This window comes from Podarcis tiliguerta, assembly GCF_965153285.1.
Source record: "Podarcis tiliguerta genome assembly, chromosome: 1".
Taxonomy (NCBI): domain Eukaryota; kingdom Metazoa; phylum Chordata; class Lepidosauria; order Squamata; family Lacertidae; genus Podarcis; species Podarcis tiliguerta.
The window spans coordinates 84,087,074-84,102,987 of record NC_139534.1 but is presented as its reverse complement, the minus strand read 5'-3'; the positions used below and the strand labels follow the sequence as shown (position 1 = coordinate 84,102,987).

Sequence of the window (15,914 nt, the reverse complement as noted above, 5' to 3'; positions counted from 1 at the left end):
AATTACAATATATTGTTGCCACATGCCCCAGACCCATCCCTGACAAAGACACCATGCCTTTAATGTATTTTTAAAAGTTGATGACCTCCAACATTATTTATTTTTCCTTCCCAAAGGTTACTTTGGCTCTTCTGGGCTGGTGGGGCTTTTTTGGTGTGTGTGAATATTATGATTTTATAATCAGTGGCAGACTTTGGGCTTTAAAATCTCAGTGGCACCCTGTGTGATGCCAGAATCGGCAACCCCCTGCCTCTCACCTTCCATTGTTCATCATTGTTGTGGTGCCCCTGCAGCACCCAATGTGGATGAACGAGTTGCGTCCCCTTAAATCTGCCTCTGTATTTATGCTTTAAAGTGTTTTTGAGTGACTGTGTTGCTAGTATAATGCATTTCATTCATGTTTGTTGTGGTTTGGCGACCTTTTTGTATTCTACTGGGGGAACTGAATTTCTCAGTCCTGCGAATCCCGCGGGTGCGGATTTCCCCTGTTGAGGGTCGGGATGGTTGGTTGTTGTTATTTGGTGGCACACCTGAAGAAACACCTGACTCGATGGCAAATGCACATCAGCCAGGCATTTAAGGGTACAAGTGCCCACCCATTGCACAGACACAGGTGAAAAAATCCATCTGGGGTTTCTTCCACAGGTTTGACACCGCAAAATGAAATGCTGTCCGACCACAAAAGCATAGCTGTCAACTTTCCCCTTTTTTAAAAGGGAAATTTCCTTATTGCGAATAGGATTCCTCGCAAGAAAAGGGAAAAGTTGACAGTTATGCACAAAAGGGACCTAATAACTCAGCTCTAAAACACCCGAAGTTTCTCCTCTCCTTGGGGCATGTTAACCCGGATTCATAAACCAACCCGTCAAACCCGCCGCCGACGATACGCGCGCTCGTGCTGCCAGGGGACTCCGAGGGTGTGGGGGCGGGATGCACGCGTCGTGCAACCTTAAATTCACTGTAAAAACAATAGATCCTCTCCGAGAGGCGCTTAAGTCTGCGCCCTGCGCCGCCTCTCGCTCCCTGCAGGTGTCGCTCTCCAGCTAAGCGGCGCAGCGTGTGGGCGAGCGGCAACAAAGCGGCGGGGCGAGCGGGGCGTGTGCGCGGGGGCGGGGCCGTCCTTTGCCTGGCCGCGCGACGTGTGATTGATTGAATATGGTAATACGGAGGCGGGGCTTAAGGCGACCTCCGCGGCTTGCGGGGAAAAACGCGCAGGTTGTGCAAAAGTGGCTGATTGTGCCGGCTCGCCTGTCTCTGGCGGCGGCTCTGCGAGGGACCCTCGGAGATGTGACCGCCTCCCGTAGGCCGGCTGTGCGGATTGTTACTCTTCTTTTTCTTCTTCTTCTTCTGCGGCGGCAGCAGCAGCAGCTGCTTCTCTCTGGAGCCAGCGACCTTTTCTGTGGGCGGAACATGCTTTAAAACTGTGAGTTGTTTTCGGCGCGTTGACTTTTCGCGAGGCAGGCTGCCAGCTTCCCCGCCTGGGCTTTCTCCCCTCAGAAAAGCCCTCGGTTGGCCTCGCTAAGCTAAGAATAGCTGCTGGCCGAAACTGCCCCGGGGGTCGTCGGGGGTCGTAGACGGAGTCCGGGAGCAGCTGGTGTATCCCGAGGCGAAACAAACTTGCGAAGAAAGTAAGCCCGCTTGCATTCAGGGGCACCGGCGGGTGAAGAAATAGCAGTCCCTTAGGACTGTCCCACGACTTTTTTGGCTCCCTTCTATGTTGGGAGAGTGGATGAGGCAGCCCAGCCCATTACTACTAATACTAATAATTAATTGCTCCTCACACGCCCCCGCTCCTTCCCCCAGCGTTGGTGTTGCCTTTCTGGAGTTTGGCGAAGAGCCAAAAAAATAAAAAATAAAAATCGGTGTATAGTTTGGCAGAGAAAGCCACTTCCTGTTTTTAAGGCTTGAAAAAAGAGGAGGGAGGGGAGCCAGTTGTAACGGTGAACATTTCCTGACACCTCTTTGTTTTAAGAGCCTTGTGGGCTGCGTTATGAAATGCTGCAGAAATTGCTCACAAGTTTGTGGGTATTTGTTTCTTTTTACCTCATTCAACCCAAGCAATGATGCTGAATTTGATTTTTTGTGGTGGTGCGGGGAGAGGGAGGGGGGCAGACAAGGTATTTAAATATACGTGGGTGGATTTGCCACAAAAAAGGATTAAGAAAATGAAGGCGCTGGCATATAGTACCCTGAATTATTGGTTGGTATGGGTGTGAACATCTGCAAGCCACACCCCTGATTTCTCCTTATATTACCCACATTGTGCCACCACCCCCCTTCTTAAAACAAAAAGCAAACCAAAACCCACCAATACCCAAGGGGCGTTGCCCCGCCCACCCCTTCCTTCCCCTTCAATTTTAGTATTGCATGGGTGTCAACATGTCTCTGAATGCATGCATACTGTATGGCTTTGTGCTTCATGCAGCACCTTAAGGGGCATCTTCATTGTGCAAGGAACTGTATAAACAGCTAGGAGGGGGGGGGGATTCCTTTGTCTGTTTCCTCCCTGTGCTTTTCCCCCTGAAGCAATTGTAAGAGCAACAGCAGTGCTGCACAGCCAGACCTCTCAACATGTCATCCAGCTTTCTAAAACTGAAGGGAACACACCCACCCCATTCCTTTCAGCTGGTTTTTTTAAAAAAATAATATATCTGCTGGTTGGGTTCCTCAGAGCAGAGTATTTGAGAATGCACATCTGCTCTCTTAATAATGTTCTCTCCCTTGCCTGAGGAATGTAGCCAGCTATCTTTTGTCATTTTGCAAGAGCCATTTGATTTTACTAATGCAAAGTTTCTCTTGGTGCCCTTTGCTACTGGATCTAAGGCAGGGTAGTGAACCTGAGGTCCTCCTTTTGTTGGACTCAGAACTCCCATCAGCCACAGCCAGAATGACTAATGGGAAGAGTCGGTGAGACTTAATAGGCCAAAGAGAGCTAGAGCACTGCAGGTTGCCCAGCTGTGCTATAGCCACTGTAAGTGGGGGTTGCACTAATGCTACTTATCTAGGGCTGCCATATGTCCAGAATTTCCCGAACGTAGCCGGGATTTGTCTCCGGATTTTCACTTTTTGAAATATGGCAACCCTAACTCATCATTCTCTTTGCCTTGCAATGTGTGTACTTAACTTTAAAGTTCAGTTTGTGGACAATGGGAGTCCCTGCACATGTGAAGGAATCTAGAACCCTCCAAGCTACAGTAGCCATGCGAAAACAGCCTGTTGAGAAGCAGTTCAAATTTGTCCTTCTATGATCTTTGCCTTTTTCTCTGTTCGCGACAAACATGATGGTGAAAAGTTTCTTCTGCTTTATAGGGAGGTTCTTAGAATGCTCTCACCGCAGCCACTAAAAGCTCTTGATGTATTCAAATTCATAGCAGTTCCTGTTGATATTGTTATTATACAATCTGCAAAAATAGGACAGATGATTGCAAAATACAAGGAATCTTTCCAGGCAGCACTAAAAGTGCTCTTTGTTTACAGTGTTTCATGACCACTTTTCAACAAATATTTTCAGAAAGTGGCTCGCCCTACCCTCCCAAAAGATACAAGTATGAGATCCAGTTTGAAAACCGTATAAAAACAACGAATCCCCAGAAGCCTGGTGGAGTAATGTCTTCTTCTACCCCTGACATTATTGGGGGAGGGCACACCCCATAACTCTGAAACAGCTACAAAAAGGTATTGTTCTTTGTTCGGGTACATAGCACACTTACCACCCCAACAGATGGAATCTAGAGCAGAGTCTTTTGGTAAAAGGCACTCCCTGGGCACATGAGACCCAGACCATAAAAACCAGCACTTTGAATTTGGTCTGTAAATGAACTAGGAACCATTGCAGATATTTCAGATCAGCTGCATCACCTACCCACAACCATCACGAGGCAGGTAGTATCTTATCCTGTATCAGTTCAGTTGCAGTTCCTAAACAGTGGGACAGTCCAGCTTTAGTCTAGCCTTCATCATCCTGCTGTTCTCCAGAAGTGGATTTGAATTGCAACTCTCATCAGACTGTCACAAGAGTGTCCTGAATGACAGCAGAGTCTATTTCTGCCTCTGTACTGTAAATGAAAAACTTGTGTTTCAAACAAAGGATATTTTATTTTAAAAGGCTCTTCTTCTGTTTAAAAAAGCACTTCTTTCTAAAATAAACTCAGAGCAACTAGCAGAATAAGTAAGTTACAGAAAACACAGTAGAACAGTTGGAAAGAAAAATCAATTTCATACATTTACCAAGAGCAGAACAGAACAATTTAGTATAGAGATGGAATTTTAACCCCATACTGGAGCTGCAGCAGAATAAGATCTTAGCTGCTCATATGTAGCTTTAATGAGAAGGCCAACTAAACATCTCCTGGGAGGGACTTCCAGAAGCTGGGGTGCTACAATAGAAAAGACCCACAGTTGAGCACACAATAGTAAGAGGTGTTAAAGGTGCTTTTAATGTATATGAAGAGGGTGCACACATATTTCATGTTTACATATTGGAGACTGAAATGGGATGTAGAAAGCTCATTACAGACTCCAGCTGAACAGCGAACACGGAACTGGATGGCTGAAATTTGTCAGTCCCTCCGCTGTGGGTAAAACCTCAGTGCCTAGGGCTTGCCGATCGCATGGTTGGCGGTTCGAATCCCCGCGGCTGGGTGAGCTCCCGTCTTTCGATCCCAGCTCCTGCCCACCTAGCAGTTCGAAAGCACCCCTAAGTGCAAGTAGATAAATAGGTACCGCTTTATAGCAGGAAGGCAAACGGTATTTCCGTGTGCTGCGCTGGTGCTGGCTCGCCAGAGCAGCTTCGTCATGCTGGCCACGTGACCCGGAAGTGTCTGTGGACAGCGCTGGCCCCCAGCCTCTTAAGTGAGATGGGCGCACAACCCTAGAGTCGGACACGACTGGCCCGTATGGGCAGGGGTACCTTTACCTTTACCTCTAATATTGCCGAATAGCCATAGAGTCATAGAACTGTAGAGTTGGAAAGAACCATGAGGGTCATCTAATCCAATAGAAGAGTATATGCACTTTAGTGGCTTAAAACGCAGCAAGGCCGTTTCTCCCTCCCCGCATCTCAAGTCACATTTGCAATTTCTATATGCACCTGATATGCATTACCTAATTCATTTCTCCATGCTGGCAACCCCTGTCATCTGCACGTGTACAACAGCTGTCTGAACTGTACACACCTCAGCTTAATCGTTGTTTGCATCTTCAAGTTGGATGAAAGCTGGTTAGAGGGGAAACACATTAGAAAGGAGTATTTCTCAAGAAACGACAGGATGCACATGGATTGTGGCTAACATGTGTGCTCAGCTTCAGGCTGCAATGGTGGGAACACATTGGAACCAGAGTAAGCCATAATGTGTACATACTTGAAGATTGTAAGCCTGTTCCTTGTTTATTCGGTTTTATGTAAGAGATAGGGAGCCTGTGGCCATCCAGGTGGTGCTGGACTCTCATCAGCCCCAATCAACATGGCCAGTGGTCAGAGTTTATGGGAACTGCAGTCTAATGACTTTTGAAAAGTCACCCCCATTTTATACTATATATCACTTTGTTAGATGCTTATTTTATTATTCAGTAGAAGTAAAAGTGAGACAGCTCTGGCATTGCTGCAAGATCAGTCTTGATTATTAACTTGTATTTAATTTAATTTAATGATGTGCCTTAATGTAGTTAACACAGAGCCTGTTAAAAAGTGCTGTATATTGAGGAAGATTACATCAATCATTGGACAGGAGAGACAGAGAAATAGCTTTATTTCATAAGAGCATGTGTTGTCCTGCTAGATCTTGATTGAGGGATTGGTTCAGAAATTGCTTTCAACTAGTGTCATGGACCTGACAGGAGGGAGAGAACATAGATCTGAAGATGAGTGATAGCTGATAGAAATAAACTGGACAGAGAAGGCTGATAATTTTGGCACAACCAGCAGAGTGAATTGAATGATGGCGCAGCATATGAAAAGCCTTGTTTTGGGAAAACTTTATGAGATAAGGTCGTGTGTCTAGTTCTCACGTCATATTGTTGTTGTTTTGTGGCATTGGTGTGTGGCAATCTTCCTTTTCCAGGATGCTGCAGTCTCCTACTTTCTTTGCATCTTCAAAAGTCCCACCTGCCTTTTCTACTAGAGCACGTGCTAGTCCATCCATTCTCTCTCACTTCTTCCATAATTTCCCTGCAGTCCATCCCCAACTCAACATTATACTCTCACAAAACTAAAGTGAACTACATGATAATAACATGTAGGTTCATTTATCTTGTGCCATGATGTCAATCATGTTTTGAATTGCTACACAGAGCGTGGCTGCTGGTGAGGGCGAGTGTGACATGCCACAGCAATATTATGGCATTTGCCTGTATGAGGAGCAGGGGACTCTTTTCAGCATTTCCTCATAGGGGGCCTTCTGGGGCCCACATGACGGGCGTAGGTCAGATCAAAAGTGGGCAGGGAAAACAATGCCATTCTTGTCTCTATACAATAGACTGCATGCTAGCCATGCACAACTGAGAGGTTTCTATATACACACACCTCTCTCTTCAATTTAGGGAAACAAGTCATTATCACAATTCAAGGGCACATTCCAGCCTCTGGAAGGTGCAGAGCAGAGCCATTTTGATATGTGGACTGCAGAATGGGCATGACTTGGGAGAGTCTCAGGGGTGTGTTAGGGAGTCCTGGAAGACTGTAGGGTCTCAGGTTCCACATCCCTGATGTACATGTCTCAAAAGGAAGCTCATCCTTCCATTGTAACAACATGTTAAAGTGCCTTCCTTCAGGAACTTATCCCCCCCCCCCTTGACATATATACAGAGTAACAATTTGCTTGCACAAAGTTACTAAGGAAGGATGTACTGTAGTCTCTTACCAACCCCACTTGCAATAAAGCCAGGTGGTGACTGAAGGTTAGGAGACTTCTAGGGCAACTTTCTGCACATCTGTTTCAAGGTGCTAATGCAAAATTGGATATGGAAGTGTCCTATTTGTGACTTCCCAGCTGAACTCCAAAATAACAAGCTGTGCAGACGACTGCGGATACTCTGCGACTTGAAAGACCATGTTGGAGTGTTCTGTCCACAATCCTTGCAGACATGCCTCAAGAAAATATTTCTTTTCAATCCAGCTTCAGACCTTGAGCCAGTTTTATTTCATTAGTCAATTTTTACACAAGTGCACTTCATTATATTTTATTGTGCCAGTTTTTGCCAAAGAAGAACACTCCATGTGTTTCTAATGGTTATTCTCTGCTGCTGTGTGCTGTGTTTAATAAATGAGCCATTTCCTTTTCTTTAAATCCTTAGAATATTTAGCATTGCAATGCACTTTATTATACTTACAGCATATCCGCAGCTCGTAAGCAGAGCACAGTCTGAATATACAGGTGTGGGAGGGTGGGGAGGGGAGTGCTGTACAAGCATGTTGTGCTTAAGAGACTGCCAAGGAAAAATAAACTTAGCCCACAGCATGTACTGCTTACACCATTTTAAAACAAGAGACCTTTTTTCTTTTTGGTTAAATATACACCAGAACATTATGCTTGATCTACATGTTGAAACCACTATAGTTCAAAACACGCTTACTAGTTTAGTTTTTTATTTATTTCAGGGGTGGGGAAGCTGTGGCCTTCCAGATACTCCTGCCAGCATGGCTGATGGTCAAGGATGATGGAAGTTGCAGTCCACTAGCATCTGGAGGTCCACAGTTAAAGATCTCCTTGCTTTCTCTTTCCTTTTTCAGAGCAGTGTAGGATAGTAATTTGAAACTGTTTGTACACATTCCCCGTTTGCAAGTTACTAAAGCCACATGCAAGCAACTCTGAATATGTATGTATGAATTGATGCTTGAATACTTAGATCCAAATCTCTGTTTAGCCCCTAACTGATTTACACCCCCACCCCACCCCTACACCAGTGTCTTGCATTTCTTCTAAGGAACTCAGGATAATATCCAAGGGCAGCCCTATTGTCTCTGTAAAAGGTTGGTTAGGCTGAGAAAGTGGTGAGTGCATGACACTGGTCAGCTATGAAGGACACTGGGTGACCCTGAGCTAAAATATCTCCGGTCCAACTCTGGCACTTCATTTGCCATACCACACTCAACACTTAGCTTAAAAGCACTATGGCATTCTGGTTCTCCTTATGGCTCTTCTTGCGGTATTCAAAGAATGCTTTCTGAGAAATGTGTTCTGTGATGCCTCCCGTGACGTGATGCATATAATTTCAGATAGGGGGCGGGAATCACTAAAACTGTGTTGGTGTTCTATTTGGGGCTAAAAGGCAAATGGGAAATGTCTAGTGACGCTTGAACCATGGGAATGTTATTTTTATAAATCTCCTTTTTATTTTTTTATTTTTTTTACATTTATAAATACAGACCTGTAATCTGTATCTCTTGCAAACAGTTTGAAAGGTTGGCAGAAGATATAAGACTAGATTTCCCAACCATTCCTTGGGAAAAAAAAATTTATGAAGAGGTTAAGGAAGCAGCACATGGCTCTTCTGTTTAAACATAACACCCATCAGCAGATGTCACATTTTAATTGAACTGAGAGAAGCTCATTGGCCCAGGACTCCCCGTAGTCCACAGACTTTGCACCACAGATTGTTGGATGCTTAGGAAAGATGAGCTCTGGATGATCTCTGACCAGGAATAGAATTATGTATTCCATTTTCCTACAGTGGTGCTTATTTACCAGGGTCAATTCTAGTGTTCTGGGTTTTGACAGGCTAATTGGAGGAAGTGATTTTAAAATAGATTCACAGTTCAACTTTGAGTGAAATGGCACAACACCAGTGGTAAAGTGTATCGTTTTATTAAAAGAATATGTTTTACTATATGACCCACTTCCCTTCGATCTTCACCATATATTGCTTTAGGTTCTCCCATTCTTTTCATTGAATGAAGTTTATGCATCTGAGGGGGGAGTTTCTTTAAAGGAATGATTTTTTCTTTCCTGTGAATTTTTCATTGTGTAAGTATTGCAGATGGGTAACTCTGGACTGTAGTTTTAATTCTGCTCCCAGTACTCTTCCCCAGGCTACAATGCACCTCTCCCTTGACCTGACACAAAACAAGCCGGAGATATAAAACACATCATTCTGGATCTTCAGCCAAGCAGGCCATTTTTCATGGGAATTTCTTTTAAGGAAAGGGCTTGTGCTGCGATGTTTCTGTTGTAATTATCTGTATGTTTTAATAGAACATACTTATTCTTTTAAACATTTTATGGTTTTCTAATTATTGCTCCCTCCCCAATGTTTTTAGCTGTTTCTGTTTTAGTTGTAAGCCATCTTGAGTCCCTGTCAGGGAAAAAGATGGGTAATAATAATAATGGCACACTGGGTGGGTAGTGGGGGTTAAACCTCATCCTGCAAGACATGATTGGGAAAAAGATGGACTTCTTTCAGCTAATATGTGCTGATCTGGCTGATGAGCAGGGAGGATGCGATTTTCATTCTGTCCTAACATGTTGGAATGGAAGGGTTAACTGTTGCACACTCTGGTGGTGGTCAGAATAACACTCTCTGGTTGAAATAGTTCTATACTGTGCCACCCAATCAGCCTTAATTCATACTCATGCTCTCAGTTCATATGCTGTCAAATAGGACAAGTACCAGTAGAGAACAGTCCACAGTAGTAGTTTATCGATTTTTAAATTTAGTACTGTGAACAGGTCACCGAAGAAAGTTGTCTTAAGATCTGTCTCTAAATTAAGAGACAGAAATCAAGTGCAATTCCTCTCACTGCTGTCTGTTCTGTAGCTAAACCCAGTGAAGTCTTTTATCCCATTAAAAATAAAAAAGGTGCATTAAACTCTGTGACCCAGAGCAGTGGAGTGGAGGACCTCTGTGGGTACTGAGCCGTGTTTCAATGACTGTCAAGGGAACAAGGGAGTTTTCACAAGCCACACAAATTTTTCATACTGTAAAGCTGTCAAGTCGTACAAACAGAGCCTAATGACACATGGGCAGCCGAAGCATAGGAGGTCTCCAAGGAAATTTGCAGGTCTCCAGGCAGTTGTATTGGCATGTCTGCTTCTGGCAACTTTCGCCTGCAAGCAGAAACTTAAATCAATGAACCACCATAGCCCTGAGGTGTGTGCTGTGTTGCTGGAGCTGCCGTTCTGTGGCTGAATTGACATCAGCACACTTGTCACAGTTCATTTCAGTGTTCAGTCATCTTGCTTCACCCCAGTTGATCTACTTTCATTCCTCGTGCACAGCCAGCATTTCATCTCCCTACCCCGTGAAGAATACTCATCCCAGTATTAGTAAGGCTCCAAGTGGGTTAACACAATAACTTCCATTCAGGCATATGGAGGTGTTTAAGTTCTCATATTTAAAAAAATCCAAAGTTATCAGCTTGTCATTTGTGTGAGTGCATGGAGTCTTGGTAGGTATTGAGGAGGGCTGGAGCATCCATGGCCCTCCAGATGTTGGATTCCAACTCCCATCAGCCCCAGCCAGAATGGTCAGCAGTCAGGGATGATGAGAGTTGGGAGTCCAACAACATCTGGAGGGCCACAAGTTAGCCACTTTCTGCTCTAAACTCACAATACTTATAGAAGGTTGTTGCAAATCTGTATGCACAGTAATACAATAAAAGAGAAAAAATGGTTTATATTAAAGAAATTAAAAACCTAAATCAGTATAAAAACCAGACTTTAAAAAGAGAGACATGATTTGTGCCGCTATGCTTATTGGGTTCTAAAAGGTAATAGTGCAAACCTATGCATGTCAACTCAGAAGCAAGCCTTATTGAGTTCAGTGGACTTTCTCCTAAGTAAGTGGTTATAGGATTGCAGCCTTAGGTTTGGAATAAATCCCCAATGATGTCAATGCAAGTTACTTTCCAGTAAACATGCTTTTGATTGCGCTTGTTTTCCAAAGCTGTATTCAGGGCCAAAAGACTGTATATCAGTCTCCGTGGTGTCCAGGCATGTGTTGGTTAAGAGAACTAAAAACAAACAAACAAACAAACAAGGAAGTTTACCTTATCATAACTTTCACCTAGAGCTGAATTTGAAAATCTGAATGTCCTTGGCCCTAGAGTTGTGCCCTTCTGATAAGGAAAGCTTGGGGACATTTTATAATTAAAACTGGAGGAAACAAGCCTCGTGAAAAAGCCAGTTGGGTTGGGGCAACTTGTACTGGCAATTTGAACAAAGTGCTGCATGAAAAGGTAGAACCAGGAAGGATGCAGTAGCTACAAGACGACATTTACAGGAAACGTGAGGTTGAGAAGTATATGGAAACGGAAAAGAAAGACGTCTTGCTATGTAAGTGATAACTTGCATACTGCACAAAAGAATTGCCTGTTTTGTTTGCCTTCTTGGTTAATCCCCCCCCCCCCTTTTTTAAAAGGAACACTGGTCAGCAGTGTGTTTTTTTTCTTCTAGAAAAATAGTGCCGGTACTCACCATGAAGTTGTTACAGTAAGTGCTACACTTTTTAACAACCACAAAAGAGGTTCCAGTACTGTGTACTCTTGAGTACCCCCTGGAAAAACCACTGCTGGTCAGTCTTTAGAAATTATGTCCAATATAGTTTCTTCCTGTTATTATTGTATTAAAACAGCAGTTGGATTTGTGCATTTGCACACATATACTTTCTCATGGTTTTTGTAGCATGATGGCAAAAATGTTTGCAAACTATCAGATTTCTGGAACACTTAAAGTAATACAGCAGACAACTGTTCAGCCTCTAAAATGTGACACAGTTTAATCAAAATGGAAGAAAATTTTGCTCCTCCCAGGTAATGATGTCACAGGTACTAACCAATAGTGGCCTTCTCTTGTATCCTGTCAGTTAATCAGCTATATAACTTCTTTAGAAGTTTGTCCTGAAGAGGGACCAGTAGAAAATCGGATGAATTAATGTCGACTAGGAAGAAGGGCAGAAGAAAAGAAAGGAGTGAATGGAATTGTTTATTAAGTTTCCAGTTAAAAGCTGCATTTGATATATTGGGGATAACAAACCATCCCTTCCCTCTGCTATGTTAAAACAAGCAAATATAAACGCATGTTGATTAAGAATATAAGCAATGCAGTTATGGGCACTACACACTTCTGTGACTAATTGCAATAATATAGTGTTGGACCTTCATCACATTTTGGAAGTAACTATGGCTTTGTTCTTTGGGTTTATACTCTTTGGAAAGAAGGACCATGTGTCAAGATTCAGGGTTGTATCCTGTGTCAATCCTACACAGAGTAGACTCATTGAAATTGAAGACAACAACTAACTTAAAGTCCATTACCTTAAATGAACTTACTATAGGATTTGGCAACCCTACTCCAAATAAATCATTCTAGAACTAGTGCTGATGACAGCTCAAGCAGTTTAGTTAGTGATAGCCAGAAGTTTGCAGCTTCCGTTTCCCAAGAAGTCTGTATATATATATTTGCAACATAAGTTGCTATGGGAGATACTTAACAACTGAAGGGCACCCAGACTTTGTCCTTGAGGTCTGATTTAGATCTTTGCCCAGTTTCTCAAGAGCTACACTATATACGGAATAAGAATTTGATGAAAATCCAAGTATCTGCCCATAGTCTGCCAAAAAGTAATTTTATCTGATTTTTTTTTTAAAAAAAATTATGTGTGTGGCAGAGATGGGAAACCCTTTTCAGCTCAAGTGCTACATTTACTTGCAGACAACCTTCTCAGGACCACATGCCAATAGTGTCAGAGGTAAAAGCGAGTGGAGCAACAGGTGTGACTCTTACCTTTTGTGCAGTAAGTTGTATTCCAGCTACACAAAAGTCGTAGTAGTTCCTACATGCACATCCCCATACAGGAAATCAACATGTATTGGCATAGTTTAGAATCATAGAATCATAGAGTTGGAATAGACCACAAGGGCCATCGAGTCCAACCCCCTGCCAAGCAGGAAACACCATCAGAGCACTCCTGACATATGGTTGTCAAGCCTCTGCTTAAAGACCTCCAAAGAAGGAGACTCCACCACACTCCTTGGCAGCAAATTCCACTGTTGAACAGCTCTTACTGTCAGGAAGTTCTTCCTAATGTTTAGGTGGAATCTTCTTTCTTGTAGTTTGGATCCATTGCTCCGTGTCCGCTTCTCTGGAGCAGCAGAAAACAACTTTTCTCCCTCCTCTATATGACATCCTTTTATATATCCTTTTATAGAGACACATTCCAGCCAGGCAAAAGCATCTGAAGAGGCTGTCAGACAGCCTGGGAAGAGTCTCAAGGGCCAGTTTCACTTGGAGAGCCCTGTTTGGTCCCTGAGCCTAAGTCCTTGCTCCTAATGTATAGACTGGGGTGCAGACAAAGGCAGATGGTAGTAATGGAATTTGGGGCTTACAATTTCAAAAGACCTTCTGGGTGTATAGGCAGCAGAAGACATAAGCCATACATTGGGTCAAAAGTATGGTTTTCTGTGGGACCTGCATATCTGCCCCTGGAGTTAAGTGAATAAATATTGGAGGTGGAAATTTCCAACTTCATCAAGATGAATAAATGAAAGGTTTAAAGTTGGCAGGATTTTAAATATAAAAAAAGAACTGACAGAGCAGTGGTCAGCCAGCATGGCCAGTGGTCAAGGATGATTGCTTCAGTGCAGCAACAGGGGTGGCGGGGGACATTATGTTCACTATCCCAGGGCTAGAGCACTTCAAAATACTTTTAAAGCTGTTTTAAAATTTTGTGGCTTCCTTCAAACTGCACTGTGTCAAATTCTTGATGCTAGCATAATTGGCATTTCCCCCTTTAGCTTTTAACATTTGTTTATTTCATGACTTCACCTGCAGCAAAACACATCTCTCCTGGGTTTCTTATTTCGTTGTTTTGTTGTGAGGTAGTAGTTAGAGCAGGCAGTTGCTAACATGGTACCCTCTAGATACTTTTGGACTACAAAATCCCATGTCCCCTGCCAGCATGGACAACGGTCAGGAATTATGGTGTTTGTAGTCCAGCAACATCTGGAGGGACTATGTTGGCTACCCTAGGGTTAGAATGTTGGACAGAGACTAAGAAGACTCGGGTCCAAATCTCTGTCAAGCCATGAATGACTATGGGTCCATCACAATCTCTCAAACTAACCTACTAACTCACAGGGTTGTCAAGTTAAAATGGGTGGTGGAAGAACCCTTTACACATCTGTGAGTTGCTCAGAAGAAAGGAGGCTTGTAAAGGGGGGGGGAGGGGAAAAAGTCCAAGGTACTTCTTAAAATAGTCATTTCTAGCTCCTTTTAAGTTGTCATCTTCAGTTGAGTGATTATTCCCCTATCATGCTCAACTTCCAAGTCTTCCTTTTCCTAGTATTCTTTAAATGGACTTAAGGCATGGAGATGCCCTTTGTATATAAACAGCATGCGTACATGTCTTCCCGTTTACTTTCTTTGACTGTCAAAAATTGCCTGACGATGAAAAATTTCCTGGTGGAATTTGCTGCCAAGGAGTGTGGTGGAGTCTCCTTCTTTGGAGGTCTTTAAGCAGAGGCTTGACAACCATATGTCAGGAGTGCTCTGATGGTGTTTCCTGCTTGGCAGGGGGTTGGACTCGATGGCCCTTGTGGTCTCTTCCAACTCTATGATTCTATGCAGCAGCTAGGAAACTCTCTCTTTGTGAGAATGAAATCCTAAAGTGCTCAACTGTGTAAATGGGGTGTGCACAAAATAAAAGCAAATAAAATTAAAGTTCATTTTTTTGGAAGGGATGCTGGATGGGTGGCATTGTGGACTCTTTGGGATCTTTCAAATTGAATAGCAGGGTGGAGGGAGAACATTTCACCTGTAAATTAAGAGTGAACATGTTCTTGCTAGCACAATGCTGATTATATTCTAGGTGTTCCTGCTCACTGTTTTACCTGTGGGAAAGCTTATTCTTTTTGTAGCACATAAATGGAATGCTGACAAGAAGAGGTTCTCTCTGTCACATCACACTCTAGGCATTTAGAGAGTGGATGTTACGGCTTTCTCTAATTGGTTCAGTGCCTGTTAAACCTGCTCATCTCTCTATGTGGGGCACAAAGGTTATCTCCCACAAGGAACAATTCATTTACAGTGGTACCTTGGGTTACATACGCTTCAGGTTACATACGCTTCAGGTTACAGCCTTTGCTAACCCAGAAATAGTGCTTCAGGTTAAGAACTTTGCTTCAGGATGAGAACAGAAATCGTCCTCCGGCGGCACGGCAGCAGCAGGAGGCCCCATTAGCTAAAGTGGTGCTTCAGGTTAAGAACAGTTTCAGGTTAAGTACGGACCTCCAGAACGAATTAAGTACTTAACCCGAGGTACCACTGTACTTGCTTTGTATAATACAATAAATATTTTAAACATTGTTCTCCTAATACATTGTATTGTATGCAACTACAGTCTTTTGCTGATATTCTAAAACTAAAAATCTTCTGTGTGATTGATGGGGAACTGGAAATATGCCCATTGGCCTTTCATACCATGTGTTCATGAGTGGATAGGAAACATGTCTGTGCAAAGGGGTGATCTCTCTCTGCGATGGGTATCTATGGTCTTTGAAGAAAGTAGTGTGGGGGCTAAATGAGTTGTTCTCAGCATGGCAAAAAGCAAGAGACTTCAGCCTCAATGTTTTGAATGTTTTGAAGTCCTTCCAAGTGATGCTGTCGTCAAATCAAAAGAGCATTGTTGCATGCCGTTTCTTCACACTTCTTTGAAGTCTCTCAGCCCCACTCACCTCACAGAGTGTTTGTTGTGGGGGAGGAAGGGAAAGGAGAATGTTAGCCGCTTTGAGACTCCTTAAAGGGAGTGAAAGGCGGGATATCAAATCCAAACTCTTCTTCTTCTACCTCATTTTTTGAATACTGGTCTAATTTTTCTGTTTTGCGTAGAAATGTTCACCTGCAACATATGACCCCATTAAACACGTGCCTAGTAGTTCCTCTGAAGCAATTCCATTTCTTTCCCGCTCCTTCCTAATCACCATG

General features: G+C 43.3%; 1 protein-coding gene across 2 annotated transcripts in view; it reads left to right on the top strand.

Annotated features, from left to right (window-relative positions):
* Positions 1–1,106: 1,106 nt before the first annotated feature.
* TP53I11 (tumor protein p53 inducible protein 11) overlaps positions 1,107–15,914 on the top strand; it is a 47,122-nt gene continuing 32,314 nt past the window's right edge. The window contains exon 1 of one of the 2 annotated variants that reach the window (XM_083444911.1): positions 1,107–1,423. The gene's annotated coding sequence lies outside the window, so the exon portion shown is untranslated. Of the gene's footprint in view, positions 1,629–15,914 lie in introns of both variants that reach the window. The other variant, XM_083444912.1, reaches the window with a different exon arrangement.